The 16,070-nt window shown below is 49.5% G+C and overlaps 1 protein-coding gene across 2 annotated transcripts in view; it reads left to right on the forward strand.

Moving 5' to 3' along the window:
• Window positions 1-5,683: 5,683 nt before the first annotated feature.
• Window positions 5,684-16,070, forward strand: part of TP53INP1 (tumor protein p53 inducible nuclear protein 1) — a 107,793-nt gene continuing 97,406 nt past the window's right edge. Inside the window, exon 1 of one of the 2 annotated variants that reach the window (XM_069621377.1) lies at window positions 5,684-5,949. The gene's annotated coding sequence lies outside the window, so the exon portion shown is untranslated. The remainder of the gene's footprint in view (window positions 5,950-16,070) is intronic. The other variant, XM_069621378.1, reaches the window with a different exon arrangement.

Here is a 16,070-nt window from a genome sequence, read left to right on the forward strand (position 1 = left end):
AGACATTACCAGGGCCCCCAACCCTAGGGAAAGCATGAGCCAAAATATTTTCGTTTGGGGGACTCAACCGTTACCCCTCAGAGGCGCATTTGTGACCAAAGTAGCCCATGAGGGAAAAGAAATTCAAGCTAAATTCTTTATCACTGACATCAGCACGTACTCCCTATTGAGCTGCGCAGCAGCAGAGGCCCTCGGCATTGTAGACTTTGCCCTCACAGTATATGCCTAGGATATAAATGAGGTTCTGGAGAGGTTTGCAACAGTATTTCAAGGTGTCGGTAAACTAAAGGGCGAGCCTGTAAAGCTGCATATAGATGAGACTATACGCCCAATGGCACTAAAGCATTGTCGAATACTGTTTCACCTCAGACAAAAGGTGGAGAGTGAACTACAAAATCTGGTGAACATGGACATCATAGAAAGGGTGGAGGGTTCCATCCCAAAGGTGTCCCCCATTGTTGTGGCTATCAAGCCGAAGCAACCCGGATCTGTCCGTATCTGTGTCGATATGAGCCTGCACAATCTTGCAATCAAGCGCGAGAGACACATCACACCTACTCTGGATGACGTGGTGGGAGAGCTGCAAGGGCCAAGAGAATTTTCAAAACTAGGCCTGCGGTCCGGGCACCATCAGCTGGAGCTACATCCGGACTAGCGTTACATCACTACCTTCACGGTCCACCAAGGGTTGTACCAGTACAAACGTCTAAGCTTCGGAGTCTCCTCTGCAGCTGGTCTTTCCAAAGGTCATACGGAGGGCTTTAGCTGGCCTTGAAGGAGTCATAAACCTAAGCAACGACATATTGGTCTACGCCACGTCACATGGTTCGCCTTGAGAAAGGATTCAAAACCTTTGACTCGCCCTGCATTGTGAAAAGTGTGAGTTCCTAAAGGACTGCATTGAGCTCTTTGGTTTTGTCTTTCACGAGAAAGGAATCTCCCCAGACCCGCAAAAGATCAGAGATATCCAGGAGGCCAAACCACCAGGGAGCATGTCGGAGGTTAAGAGCTTCCTAGGGATGGTGACCTACTGCGGTAGGTTCATACCCAATCTGGCGACCCTCTCCGAACCCCTCCGGATGCTGCCAAGGAAAGACAAGGTCTGGGAGTAGTCCGACAATGAACAAAAAGCCTTTGAGACCATCAAAAAGGCACTCGCGGGGAAAGAATCAATGGCATTCTTCGACCCGTGGAGGGATTTTGAAATCATCGTAGATGCATGTCTGGTCAGACTAGGAGCAATTCTCTCACAGCCAGATGCCCAAGGACAGATGAGGCCAATTGCCTATACCAGCAAGGCACTCACCAGCACGGAACAACGATACTCCCAGGTAGAGAGGAAAGCGTTGGCTGTCCTATGGGGATACCGGCACTTTCGGATATACATACTGGGGAAACACGTCATGGTAATAACTGATAATTGTCAAACTCAGCAGCCTTAGAAGGTGTATCAGTAATATCCACAACCTCCTCCCCTTCCTCCTCACCTGAATCCTCAGAAGAAGTTAAATGGCGGATAAACTTCTTCCTGGTCTTCTTCTTTTTTGAGAAGAGGTAGGGCCGTCCGCGGTGGGAAGCCACCCTGGTTCCCTGCCAGGCAGGGAAGCAGTAGGTTTCCTTCCCGCAGGGACCAAATAGAAGTGGGAAAAAAGCAGACGCTCAAAAAAACCCTCTGTGAGTAGGAAGGCAGTTCAACAGGTCCGGAAGGTGAAGCGATGAAATTCTGCAGACCCAGTGACAGATGGAGGATGCCTGATGGAGCTTTTCTGGACTGAAGACCGAAGGTGAAGCAAGTCCTTCAAAGGGTTCCGGGAGAGACGGATAATGGAAACAATCCGAACGTTGTAACAGGAGCGTCCACAGGTACAAGCAGGAAGGGAAGAGAAACAAAAACGGGAGCAAGCGGGAAGAGAGGAGGACCAGGACGGCGAAGAAACGCCGCAGGAAAAAGGTAAGGAAGTCGGAGCGGCGAGGGGAAGCCGCGAGGAAGAAACAGGAGAGAAGGGACGGCTAAGGGATGCAGTCAGAGGGCCAAGGGGCAGAGCGAGAAGCACGGAGGAAAAAACACACGGAGCAAGCAACAAAGTAGATAAACAAAGTTGCAACGCGCCGAACCCAGAAGTGGGCGGAGCTTAAGTAGTGAAAGCCAGGAAGACAGAGCAAAGACTAGAGCGGGAAACCCGGAAATGGACAGAAAACCTGGAACATTCTAATGGCGCCGCCAGCGCCAGGCGTTCCATAGCCCCCACCGGCGACTAGAAACCGGTGGCATGACAATAATAAACTGCTACTCCCTATCATGGCGGGGTCATTGTCCAAGCCACCCCACAGGATTGAACTTTGGATGCTGGCCCTGATTGAGTATGGGGTGGTGCTGACCTACAGACCAAGAGCCCACAATCCCGCTGACTACTTATCGCAACACCCAAGAAGCAGTGGTGAACAAAAGGAAACGGCCCCCACGGACGTCAAAGAGCATGTTCGCCTGCTAGTGGGAGCAGCAAAACCCGTGGCTCTTACCATTGAGGAAGTGGCAGATGCCTCGAGAGAGGATGAGTGTTTTCAAATAATCCAGGCAGCCATGGTCAGTGGTGAGTGGAGAACTGTTCTATCTAATACTGCTCGAAGAAGCTGAGAGACGCAGCAAGATATGGAGCAGCTGTGGCGAGTCAGGCATGAACTGTCGGCAACAGACAACAGATTGTTACTACGAGGCCACCAGATAGTGATTCTGCACACACTGGTGGAAAGAGTACTAGAGTTGGCACACTGCGCCACCAGGGAACTGAAAAACTAAAGCACGACTATGACCAAAGGTCTGGTTCCCGGGTTTGGAAGCAAAAGTAGATGGCCACGTTGCCAACTGTGTTTGGTGTCAAGCGACCACCCCAGCCAACAGAGAGCCGAGGATGGAGTCCATGTCCAGGAGTGAGCAACCATGGGATGTTGTCCACGTCGACTTCGGGTCCACAGGAAGAGGGATGTACTTCCTCGTAATGATAGACCAATGATCCAGATACCCAGGGGTCGAGCTGGTGGAGTCCACCTCATTTCAGCAGATCATACAGGTCATGGAGAAAGTATTTGCTACACATGGCTTTCCGAGAGTTATCTGCTCTGACAATAGACCACCATTTAATGGGGGAAACAATGCAGAATTCATGGCGGACTGTGGAACAGCACACAGGAGAGTGACACCAGGATGGCCTCGGGCCAATAGAGAGGCTGAACACTTTATGTGAACACTAAATAAAGTTTTCCGCATAGCCCAAGGCCAGGGAAGCGAGCTGAGGAGAACTCTTTATCAGTTCCCAAGAGAGTGCAGAGCGACCCCTCGCCAATTTACGGGGGTGCCACCAGCAGAAGCACTCTTTCTGAGATGCCCACGAGGTCTCCTCCCGGAGGCGGAAGGTCGGCCGCCAGGTATCATTGATGACGATAAGATGTCGGAAGACTGAAGAACTCATAATGAGGGGGAAAACATTTGACGGCACCTTAAACCACCGGACATAGAGGTGGGTGACACTGTACTGGTGCGAAACACTCATCCTGAAGGGAAGTTGTCCTTCACTTACGAGCCCTCTCCCATGGGAGTGGTCTAAGTCAAAGGCTCTATGGTGACTGCCAATGACCAGAGAGGGACAGTGACTTGGAACTCTAGTTTCTTTTGAAAGTTGGGAGGGAGAGAGGGGCTGAGAGAACGAGCGGCAGAAGATTCCCCGGCCCGAACCACCAGCATGGAGCAAATACCTGAAGAGAGCGTGGAAGATGCAGAACCCACACCAGGCGGAGCTGAAGGAGAGGCCAGGGAGGCACCGGCAGGAGAAAGATACCCCCGCTAAGAGGGCAGGAAATGCCCAGTGCGATACCGAGACTACATAATGGGCGACCAGGCCTGAAAGAACCAAGCCACCTACTATTGCCCACGTTGGGCCCCTCACTGTTTGGTATGTTACCATGTTGAATTCTGCCATGTTGACATTGACTATTTCTGAAAAGGTCTGTTTAGTTTTTGTTACGAAAAAGGAGGAATGTGATAATGTCACGTGGCGCTACGGCAATGTTCTGCCGTCGCGCATGTATTGAAATAAAAGGGGGTGTTCCCGCAGGACGGCAGTGCGCGCCGGGAGCCCGAGTGAAGAGGCCTGTGTCCGTGTTCCTCATTTAAGGTACTGGGGGCAAGGCCTTCCCACGGGTGTCTCAGGGCTTATCCAACCATCACAGCAGTTGCTAACCTCCTTGCCGGGTGTACGTTCACCTTGCGAGCCTTTGGGAGCCAGTGTGTGCGTCTATTCAGTGGCATTTGGCACCGGCTACACCTCCTCTTTTTTGTGGTCTCCCTCCTGTGTTCCTGGAAGGGTTTGTAGAGGGGGTAGCAGTGTCCTCTCTGGCAGCTTTTTGAGCTCTTAGGGGCACATGCAGAAAGTTCTGGTTGGGGGATCTCTGGTGGGGGGCGTTCCTGTAGAGTCGTCCCTCCTCTCACCCCCGGTCCTGTAGGGGCCTTCCTTCTGGGATCTGTCTTTGGTGGTTCTTTATATGGGGTCCTCCCTTTGTGCCTCTTTGTGGCTTTGGCGACAATCACCTGGCACTCAAGTTGTTGATGCACGTGTTTCAGCTGTGGCTATGCTGGGCGGCCGCTTGGGCTGGTCCGGAAACTGCCCGTGAATTACCATAGGGTTGATTCCTTTGTTGGTTGATTTGCTGTCCATTGGCACATGCGGTTTTCTCTCAAATGGACCTCTCCCTGTTGATGTGCTTTGGTATGTCTCAGAGGTAAGTACTGGGGCGAAGAAGAGGGACGTGGAGGTAATGCCCTGATTACTTACTAGTAGTCTTCATTACTTCTAGTCCTACACTTCCTCGTCACAGTACTGACGACACTCCTCTCCCTCACTGAGTAGGGAAGGTCCCATGAGCTGGGTTAGAAAATTAGTAACTGCTGGATAAGTGGGGGCGGTGGGGGGGGTCTTATACCTCCACGGAAAAATAAATGGGATTCCGAGTGTGGAGGGGGCGGCTCACAGGCAAGTCATGCGACGAGGAAGAGTAGGGCTAGGAGTAATGAAGATTACCGGTAAGTAATTAGCCCATTAATTTGAATAGTGAGAAAAATTAGCACATTTTTTAGGAATACGGGTGTTTTGAGTGAGGGTGGTCAAAATGTCCTTCCGAGAAAGTTTGCAAATTGCGATTTGGGTATTTTTAAAGTATTTTAATCGAATAAAACGGGGGGCTTCTTTCCAGCCTTTAGTATTATCTTTTGGAAACTCGGATCCCAGGACAACGGCATCCACCTTTCTAGATCGCTCTATGAAAAGGCTCGAGGCAGCAGCAATGTGTTTTGCCTGGACATGTCCGAATTATAGACTCGGCTAAACTACAACAAAACGTATGGCACGGCGGGGTGGGGGGGGGCTGCAGGGGCGAGTAACAGCTGCATCCGTGTAAACCGTACCTAACCCTTCCGTAAGAGTACTTTTTCAGTAGAGCAGAATAGGGGGCAGTTGCTTGACACTGGCTTGCCTTCCGCTGTGACGCAACTATAGCGCAACAGGCTTAGATTGGTCTGAGGAAATGTTACCCTCCCACTTTCTTTACTAAAACCACCAGCAGATCACGTGCCTCGGCGACAGCCCCTACAAAACTACAAACCAACCCCTAGCTTCCCTCCCATTGGCAGGCCACATTCGTCACTCTGTGACGTCAACCCCGATCAGCTGTTGAAAACACTTTTCTGACAACAACAAAAGAATCAGTTGGGACCCGGAGTCCGAAAGAAAGGACTCAAAAAGAGACGGAGCGAGCGAGCGACAGCTTCCCGGCGCGGGCCCACAAGAGACCGATCAGCGCTGTTCATAATAACAAATTGCATCTACCTCATCTCCTGCCTGGGGACAGAACACTGTCATTTTGAAAAACAACGGTATATTAAAAAAACACAAGAGACAGGTGAGTGCTGATTGGTGTTTTTTGTTTGGGGGCGGGTGGGGCTTAAATGTAGTCCTGACTGAACATTCCTACCAATAACCATGCTAGGAAGGAAGCACTGGAACTAAAAGCTGAAATCCCACTAGAAATTATTTAAAGATAACCAAACGCAATTTAACCAGCAACTGCACGTAAAAGTGCAAACTACTGCGCCACTTTGTCGATAATACTTTACTTTAAAATAGGGGTGTCCCCCGCTCTCCTTCACAAAGCGAGGGTGCCAGTCAGTGTTGGCATAGTTTACTTCGGTGAGGGATTTCCCTGCGGGGATCGGGCAGGGGAAACTGAATTGAGAAACACCAAGAGGGTGCGCAGCAAGCCTCCTCAGCCCTTGGATACGGACATATCTCCTCGCCTGGTGACGTCATTAGCCGGTGGTGTTAAATTCCCTGCCGGCTCCCCGCCCGCTGCTCTGTTTATATGTTGGGCCACGCCCTTCCACCCACACCAAGTAGGCGAGGCCTGTAATCATCGAGGCGAAGCTGTTGGTGAACACTTCTAGCAGCCAATTCTGCCGTGCGAACCAGGGGTGGAAGGGATTCAGAAAAGTTACACATAACAAAAACCAATCTATAACACACTTTTTGAGATGGAGGAATAACATTCTGGAAGATTTGAAGATTTATAAACATTCTTTGTTTGGAAAGGGATGTGGGTGGATGAGGAGAAATGGAAGGAAACTGGTTTGGTGAATGGGAGAAGAGGGTATGGGGTGCAGAAAACCAGGGTACCCAAAAAAGAGGCATTGGCTTGTTTTAAGTTCCCACAAGTGACAGGAACTCTTGAGCACATCTCAATGCCATCACACACCCAAAACTCGATTTTAAATAGTACCAACAACACATTGCATTGCTAAATGACAACATTGACTTGTCCAATATGGACAGTTCTTGAATTGACCTCTTTTGATCTAAACCTGTACATACATCCCAACAGTCACTATCCATCAACCATGTTATCTCTCCCTTTTGTTGTGACTTATGTCTGTGATGTCTTGTTCTCCGACTTTCTCCCTCTTTGCCATTTCACGATTTCCTTTTCACATCAGAGACCATGGTCTGGTTTACACCATGGGTGGGATCACACTTCACCCATGTTGACATGGTTTTGGCTCTTTAAGACCACTACAGTGCTGATGTGCTCAATATAGTGTGCCACTTGCTCCAGGGATGGAGCCAGCCTCAATATTTGGAATGTTTCAAAAAGCAGTTTGCGAGTTGGGCCATGTGTTCACCCAATGCCATACATAGGATTCAGTGTTGATAAGTCTCTTTCTCCTCCCGGACCCCCACATCTTGCAAGCAGGCAAGATGTGGGGGGCTGGGGAGATGTGGGGGGCCGGGGTACAAACCTCTATTTGACCTCGATGATTTGGGTATCACCCGAACTAACTATGCAGACGACACCCAAATCTTCATACCCACCACAGGCTCTTAAAACACAGACTCAAAATCACTAAACGAAATCTGCCAAACCATTCAGGATGGTATGGCCCAACATGGTGCCTAAACGATGAAAAAATGGAATTACTCCTCATAGGCTCGCAAAACCGTCTAAACACTCTATGCGACTCCTTTAAATCTTTCACTATCAATGGCATCGCCATCATTACCTCCACTCTTCCTCGTCCCAGTACTTACTTCATGAGGCACCTGCCTCCGACACAGGACCTTCTTCTATTTCTTTAAATCCCTATAACTCCTCCCCCACATCCATGTCACTCAGTTTTAATTTTTCCTGCCTCTGGCAGGTTGTACATTTTCTTCCCGGTGCGGGGCACCAGGGAGCACCGATTGCTGGCCCCCTGGGCAGGGGCTGTGTGGCGGGGCCCTCGGCTCCCTCAGGTGCGGCGCTGCTCCTGGGCCCCCTGCGGGGCTTGGGGTCACAGTTGAGCTGGATTGCCTCGCTCCGTTCTTTGCTGGGCTCTGGAACGCAGCGTGAGCATTGTGTCCCGGGTCCTGCACGGCCGGGGGAAGGTAAGGAGAGGGGAGGACTGGGCTTGATGTTTTTCCCCTCTCCTCCTGTTTTGGCCATCTTGATTCGACTTGGCAGTATGGGCTACCCTTCCCTTTTGTTGTGAGGCCTCTGTTTCTTGTCGTGGGGTGACAGTGGCAGAGAGTCTTTGGGAGTGCGGGGGCTCTGTTCTGTCGCAGGCATGTCACATACCACCTGCTCCTCAGAGACACACGGCCCAGGATGCACCGGATGTTAGCTGCATTATCTGGGGGAAGGTAAGGAGAGGGGAGGACTGTGCTTGATATTTTTCCCCTCTCCTGCTGGTATGGCCATCTTGACTCCTTCAACATGCCGTTTTCCTCGTGCTTTGTGTGCACATCTTTATTGGAAATGATGGCAAGCACTTGGCAGTATGGGCTAAGCCTTCCCTTTTGTTGTGAGGCCTTTCTGCTTCTTGTTGTGGGGTGACTGTGACAGAGTATTTGAAAGTGTGGGGGCTCTGTACTGTCACAGGCATGTCACATACCACCCCCTCCTCAGACACACACAGCCCAGGATGCACCGGATGTTGGCTGCATTCCTTGCGTGCTGCCTGTGAATACGGCGCAGATTTGGACACGTCTGCAAGCGGCCGGAAGGGTACCGGCCTGGCATAGTCTACACTTCGGGTTCGAGTCTCAGCGGTGCTGACTCGGTCCTTCATCCTTCCTAGACCGACGCATTGGAACGATTTAGAGCATGGGGCTACCAGCTACTGGATACAGGGCTCAAGCCACCTCTCAGTCATGTGGCATGTTAGTGGTGTGTTTGGGTCTGTGCTAGCTATGGACGCAGACTCCTTGTCCTGTCCTCTTCCTCTAAACTGCGCGAGGGAAAGTCAAAGGAGTTGATTTGCTTTTCCCTTGTCCGGCATGGGATTATGGAAAATGCATCATGGAAGTAACAGCCATGCAGGGGGTTCCCAGTGTCTCTTCTTTTAGGCCCTAGATCCTCCAGGGCCGACGTGTTGCTTTCACGCCTCCTCTCAGACTTGTGGGAAGTGATAGGGCACATGGTGGCACATGTCTGTGCTTAGAGGGGTTCTCAGAGCCCCTGGTGCCGGTGGAGGGGGATGTCACTTCAGTGGGTTTTCCAGTATAGGCATACCTCAGGTAGGGGGTTGCCTTTGATGTCGGCTATCCGGGATGGATTGCTTTGCCCCGCTTTGTGACAGTACTCTACCCTTTTGACGCCAGCCTGGTGGCTCCTCTGTCGGCTGAGGGGGCCATAGTCTGCTGGTCTTCTGGGCTGTCCAGTATCTTCCTTTTGATAGGTCAGATCTTTTTGTGGGCTGACAAGCATGCTGTTATATTGTGGCCCAGGCCTGTTTCAACGTCCTGTGATTTCCCTCTGGTGCAAGTGCAGTGACTGGCGGTTTTCCCTGGCTCCTCGTCTCTATCTTCTCGGAGGTGTATGGGACCGGTGAGGTTTCGGCTTCCTGGGTAATGGGCTCCTTCTGGAGGGAGTATCAGTTGCCGTTCCTGTCTCCTCCTGTCCAGGTTTGCATGGTTAGGACTTTGGTACCCAGCTCACGGTCCAAGTAGTTGGCCATGGGATCCGTTCTCTCCGAACGGTTGTGGGTTACCGTCTTGCCCGTTCCTCTCCCTGTTCAGGGTCAAGTTTTCTACTTGCGGGTGTTCCTGGTCCCTATGCCTTCTAGGATGTGTCACCTGCTTATGGGTCTCAAGACCCTGCACTGCTTGTCCGGACGTCTGGGGAGAGCGTACTCTGGATGTTGTGAAGGGGGGGCGCTTGCTGGCTGTTCTGGGCTGGGTTCTCAGAAGGCAGTATGTCTCGGCTCGCCTGTTGCTGAAGTTACGGGGCATGTGGCGTCTTGCATGTTTTCCAGTTCCTTGAGCCCGTCTTCGGTTACGTCTCCTGGTGTCTTAAACACTCTCCCACTGGCTCCCAACATCTCGGCTTTCGTAGTTTTGTTTTCAGTGTCCCCAGCGCTGCGAGTGTCCCTGCTATGGTGGCGGGGGGTTTCAGGTCTACAGGCTGAGGTGTGCATGGTCCTTCCTCCTGTGGCCTCTCCTACTACCAACACCAGCAGAAAGGGTCTACATTGGGGGTCCTCTCAGCTCAAGGGTTGTGAGATCTGGGGAGAGCCGGCGATCATCCAATTGGCAAGAGTTGTGCCATTGTCCAAGCTCTGGTGTACTTCGAGGAGTTGCTGGACGGTCGGCGGTTTTTGGTCCGATCGGACAATATGACAGCCTTGGCATATGTCAACTGCAAAAGGGGTTCCGGCCACTCCTTGAATGCTCTGGCAGCGCTGATAGGCACCTGGGAGGGCTCTCATCTGGTGTCTCTGGTGGCCTCACGTATCAGAAGGGTGGACAATGTTCAAGCGGATCTTCTCAGATGCCGGTTTTCACTCCTCTGCGGAACTGGTCCTGTTGGCCCAGGTCTTTGCGGTGACCTGTGTCAGATTAGGGTCCCTGGTTCTAGACCTGTGTGCATCCCCAGCCTCAGCAGAAGTTCCCCTGAGGGGATTGGGGGATGGACGCCCTCTCTGTACAGTGGCCTTGGGGTTTTCCTTTATGCCTTTCCGCCTATTCCCCTTCTGCCCCGGGTGGTTTGGCGCATCTGAGTGTCCAGGGTGACTGTGTTGTTGTTAGCTCCGTTCTGGTCCCGCCAGAGTTGGCTCCCCTCTCTATTGGAGCTTCGGTCCTAGGAACCTTGGCTGGTTCCGAGGTGGCCGTGTCCCCTTCAAGGGGATCTGCGGTTGGAATTCCACCGGATGCAATGGGCGGTGTGGCTATTGCTCAGTCTAGGTTGATATCTCAGGGGTTCTCAGATCCTGTAGTTGAGTCCAAATGGATGCTCTTAGACCCTCCACTCTGAAGGTGTTAGGCAGACATTGGGGCCATTTCCAAGACTGGTGTGGGCGGTCTGGGATCCCTCCCCTGCGTTCTGGCCTCTGCTATCCTTCGGTTCCTCCAGGAGGGGTTTTGACAGGGGCCTGGCAGTTTTTCCAGGCTTCGCTCTCAGTGGGCCTCCATGAAATTCCTTTTGGGGGACTGACGGTCACTTGGATGGGGAGGTGTTGGTGGGGAAGTTGATCCAGGGTTTTTCTTCTTCCCGTCCTTGTGCCGATAAAGGGCTTTCCTCTTGGGATCTCCCTCTTGTATTACGGTTCCTTCACGGGCCTCCTTTTGAGCCCATTTCCGAGATTGATATCAAACATCTTACACTGAAATCTGCTTTTCTTATTGCCCTCACTTCTGCCCGTAGGCTTGGGGAGATTGGGGCTCTCTTATGTCACGCTCCTTTCCTGAGGGTGCTGCCAGACTCGGTGGTGCCGGGGTGTGGTCCGATGTTTCTCCCTTCAGTTGTCTCTCGGTTTTCACACCTCTCAGGGTCTGGTTCTCCCGGACTTCTTTCATGATCCAAGAACGCCTGAGGAGGTGGCTCAGCTTAACATTGATGTCCGGCGGGACGCGTTGGAGTATTTGGCTTGGTTTGCTTTTTCCACCAATCTGATAGTCTTCTGATTGCTTGTGGTCCGGCTGGGGCTGGGCATAACGCATCTGTGGTTTCCATTTTCCGGTGGTTCCGGGTTGTGATCTCTAGGGCCTATATGGCTTCTGGCCTGCCTGTGCCTGCGCACAATCAGGGGCGGTCTGCCAGGGGTTTCGTGGCTTCCTGGGCCGATGCAAGGAGGGTTTTTCTCTGCAAGAGATTTGTAAGGCTGCCGCCTTGGCTGGTCTAGTCATTTTCATCAACCGCTATGGGTTGAGTTTCTCCCACTCGGGGGTTGGTTCCTTTGTGGTTGGAGTTTTGTCTGTGGGGATGTGATTTAAGAGTTATTGTGGGGGTGTTTTGCTGCACTGTTTTTGGCTCTGTGTCTCATTGGGACCTTTTCCCCGTTGCTGCTTTGGTATACCTCATGAAGTAAGTACTGGGACGAGGAAGAGTGGACGTGGAGGTAATGCTCTGATTACTTACCGATAATCTTCATTACTCCTAGTCCTACTCTTCCTCGTCACAGTACTGACAACCCTCCTCACCCTCCCTGCGGGGAAGGTCCCATGCTCCGGCTTGGTAATATGAAACTGAGTGACATGGATGTGGGGGAGGAGTTATAGGGATTTAAAGAAATAGAAGAAGGTCCTGTGTCGGAGGCAGGTGCCTCATGAAGTAAGTACTGTGACGAGGAAGAGTAGGACTAGGAGTAATGAAGATTACCGGTAAGTAATCAGAGCATCACTTATCCAGATTAGATTACTGCAATGCCCTTTACGCAGGCACTAACAGCCGCAATATCAAAAAACTGCTTGTGATTCAAAGTAATGCACTAAGAGTAGACCTGAGCGTTCCCAAAAATATACCCCTAGCCATGATGAGATGGAACGTCCGCTGGTTACGGTCCATGCTCGTATGCTATTCAAAACCCTCTCTTTGATTCACAAATGGTTTCCAACTCAGCCATCAAGTACCTATCCAACAAATTTGACAAAAAACAATCCAACGGAGACCCACACGTTCAACCTATTCCCACTTACTATCCTTAGATTCAAACTACAGAAAGCAGGGGGCAGTAGCTTCCCAGTGGTCTGTTCCTCCTTAAGATCGGAATCTTACTTTTGGTCCCTCCGCACAAGTTTGAAAACTTGGCTTTTCACACAAGATCTGTTAAAGTAACTTTCTGTCACAGCAACTCTAACTGTATTAATGACTCTGAACAGAAAACCGTAACCCATTATGCATGATGTATGTACTTTTGCTTTACTGCCAAGAACCAGCGCACAGATGCCTCAGGGTTCGGTGCGCTTTACTAGTGTCAAAATAAATAAGACAACGCAGAGTGACACATGTTTGATTCCCAGTCCCGCAAGTCTCCTGCATCAAGTCTGATAAAAAAGATTAATTTCCCTGCACTCGTGCTGCCTTGTGCTACTTTAGGAAGGCTTCAGCCCCATCACGTCAGTGGCTATCTGCCACTGACTCGCACCCTACTCATTTCAATTAAGTTTGTTTGGAAGCTTGTATGCAGAATCGAAGAGTTCCTGTACATTACAATCCTTGTTTTTTTAAAGCTATGTGTAGTGCACTACTGGGAAACGAAATAATGTACCTTGAGAATCCACCCGTTAAGGGCCTGGAGGAAGTGACTTAAGTGTTGGAGTGGGGCTAAGTGTAGAGTCACTGTAGGCAAGTAATAGGCTTTTAATAACTGTAAAATGCAGGGATAAAACAAGTGTTTTATAGAAAAAGGCTTAAAGGAACTACACATAACAAACCTAACTATATCAATAGTTATTGTAAAATGTTGTGCATGAAGATTATGATTGTCGCTTTTTTTTCCTCATCACGAATGAAAACCTACAAGTACCAGCATGCAATCGAGGTGGCCCTAAACAAATTCTGCGTTTAAATCGCTAAGATCAAGACTTGGACACAGTGAAACAAAATCTTTTATACGGTCAGCTTCTTGTAGTTATTGTTTCAAACAGCATATAGCTTGTTGTGAACCCTGCCAATTTCTAATCACCCCAGCTATCCTGTTTTTTATGGGGCACGTCACAGACAATGGTGACTTCCAATTGCACACTTGCTTCTGTGTATGCAGCCATTTATCACTAATCGTTTCTTGTTTTAAATGCTCTGCCAAATCGACAAGACATTCTAATATAAAGAGATTTTTTACAGACCCGGATCCATTGCAAAACACTACTGCCCTATTTCCTTTCTTTTTTCTTTCTTGAAATGCAAAAGTAAAACAATGGCAAGTTGCAACAGAGCTCTTTTACTCTATACTTGGAAGTTTGTCTGTGCTCTCGGGCAACAGCAGCTCCTGCACCCACCAGTTGGAATGCCTTCCATTTTATCACTAGGGCCGAAATCCATTGCAAACCATTTTGTCTATCCCTCTTCTGTTGAAATCCGTCCCAATTCCTGCACTGCGGAAGGAACTTTGCCGTGACGGATGAACTCTGGTTAGCCTAATAATCATCCTTTCAAGATAGGCCATCTCTGCATGGGTCACGATTGATTCCCTACACCCTCTGTGTGCCCCCATTACAAATTAAAGTAGCCTGCACACAATGCAGCTCTACACAAAGCACCACATGAAATAAAAAAAATGAAATAAGATTGTGTACACTCTGGTAGCTTTAAAAAAAAAGAATAACTAGTCAAAAAATGGACACTTAATGCATTGCTGCAAAATTCTGGTTGGAGTCTCAACGGCCACTCGAGAGCTATGCGGAGCTCTCATCATATAATGTGTGCGTGGGGTTTTCTTTCCTGTCTTTTGCCAGAGTCCACATCACATCACTTTTACCTTTGCATGGGTACTTGTGGTACTACCTTACACCAGTTGCCTGGGGTCTCCATTTCACATTAGGGCTTCTTTTTCAGGCAGAATTAAGGATGGGTGCAGGTACAGCTGCTTCTGCAGTAAGAGAATACGAACCAAATGCATTCAGCCTCAGACTCCGAGTATGGTACATTTACCCAAAGAGCAAAACTGTGTTGACAGGGATAGCAACAAAAACATGACTGTGTTGGTAAATAGCCTTTTACCAGTTCTTGGTATATGGAATCCTCTTTCTATGCATTCTGATGTAAATTTCGGTAATGTAGCAAATTAAATGTCCGGCCTTGCCCCTAGATACTCCTGACACAGAAAAGAAGAGTAACAGTGAAGGAGAGATTGGAGTTGTGGAACAAAGGATGCCAATGAGATAAAAACAGGCAGTTTCTTATTGCATTTTATGTAAGGTTGTGTTTGTATATATAGGGTCTTTGCTTTAGGAGAGATTCAAAATTCTGAGGTTAATTTTTGAAAGTCATATGCAGCTTCTCCATGACCCTTTATTGCAGTTTTCTGCCATCTTTGGCTTTCCAGATGTTTTGGGCTACAACTCCAATCAGCCGTACCCAATATGGTCCATGGTAAGCAATCATAAGAGTCTGAGTCCAAAACATTCAGGAGTAGCAGCAAGCTGCAGATTCCTGCTACTGTATATAATAATGGGCACCGTTCCTACTCATTATTCTTAGTAGGGAAACAGGAACCCAAAGCCGTAAAACACTCCCAGTGTATCACATTCTGTTCCAAGTGTGCACACATTAGGTACAGTGGCACAGGTCCTGATACACTGTGGTTTAGCACACACAGTCCTCAACAATATCCTCCGTCATAGATAGCGCCTTGTTGCTTAAGGCAAGGCTGTGTCCCTCTAAGAGCAGTGCCTCTTCACACTGCCAGACAGCTCTACAGAACTATAAGACCAAAGAATTTAGCGATGCACTCGATCCAAATATCAAGGTGAAGTTCAAAATTAGCATTAAAAGCTGAGTGACGTAACAGTATAAAAAGTGCATACAACGGAGTAAGTTAATCGACATTCTCTTTCCCCATTCCCTATGCAATCCCCAGAATGTGTAGTTTTTGGTGGCAGTATGATTCCGCATAGTCATTGTGTAGGAAAGTGAGCACCATCTCCCACTCCATCGTGAACTTTGTCTGGTCCCCCTGCAACGAGTATGTGATCCATTCCAAGGCTACAAAGTTCCAGACCATAAACAGCCAGTCATGTTCATGTGGGGGATCTGTAGACTTACATTTTTGTGCGATGACCAGGAGTGCCGCTAGACTTAAAACGGCATACGCTGTCCGTCTGTGTTTTGGCACAGCCCTAATGTTCTGTTCTCCTATGCACAAAAGATTTTCTTTGGGGCCTCTAATTATTTGCGTGGCAAATATCGTTTGGAGATTGTGATTTATCGCCTTCCAATAGGCCCCAAGCTTCAGGCAGCTCCACCAGTCATGCCGCCAGTCTCCCCCCTAATACTCTTTCCCCTCCCCACATTCCCTCCAGCAGTTCTGGGAGACCGAGAGGTTCATTCGGTGGAGGCATTCCGGCGTGAAGTGCCACTGTGTAATTATTTTATACCAGAACTCCCTAATTTGCATATCCTGCGTTAATTTGTGGATTGTTTTCCCCAGAGGTGTTCCCATTCCTCCTATGGGATCAGTTCGCCCAGGGTATTTTTCCATCTTGCCTTTACTCATCATGTCTCCCTCACCTCTCGGCATGTAGCTACCATCTCTTTAACATCCGTAAAATCCGCCC

This window comes from Ambystoma mexicanum, chromosome 5q (genome assembly GCF_040938575.1).
Source record: "Ambystoma mexicanum isolate Mex_15411 chromosome 5q, UKY_AmexF1_1, whole genome shotgun sequence".
NCBI classification, from domain to species: Eukaryota; Metazoa; Chordata; class Amphibia; order Caudata; family Ambystomatidae; genus Ambystoma; species Ambystoma mexicanum.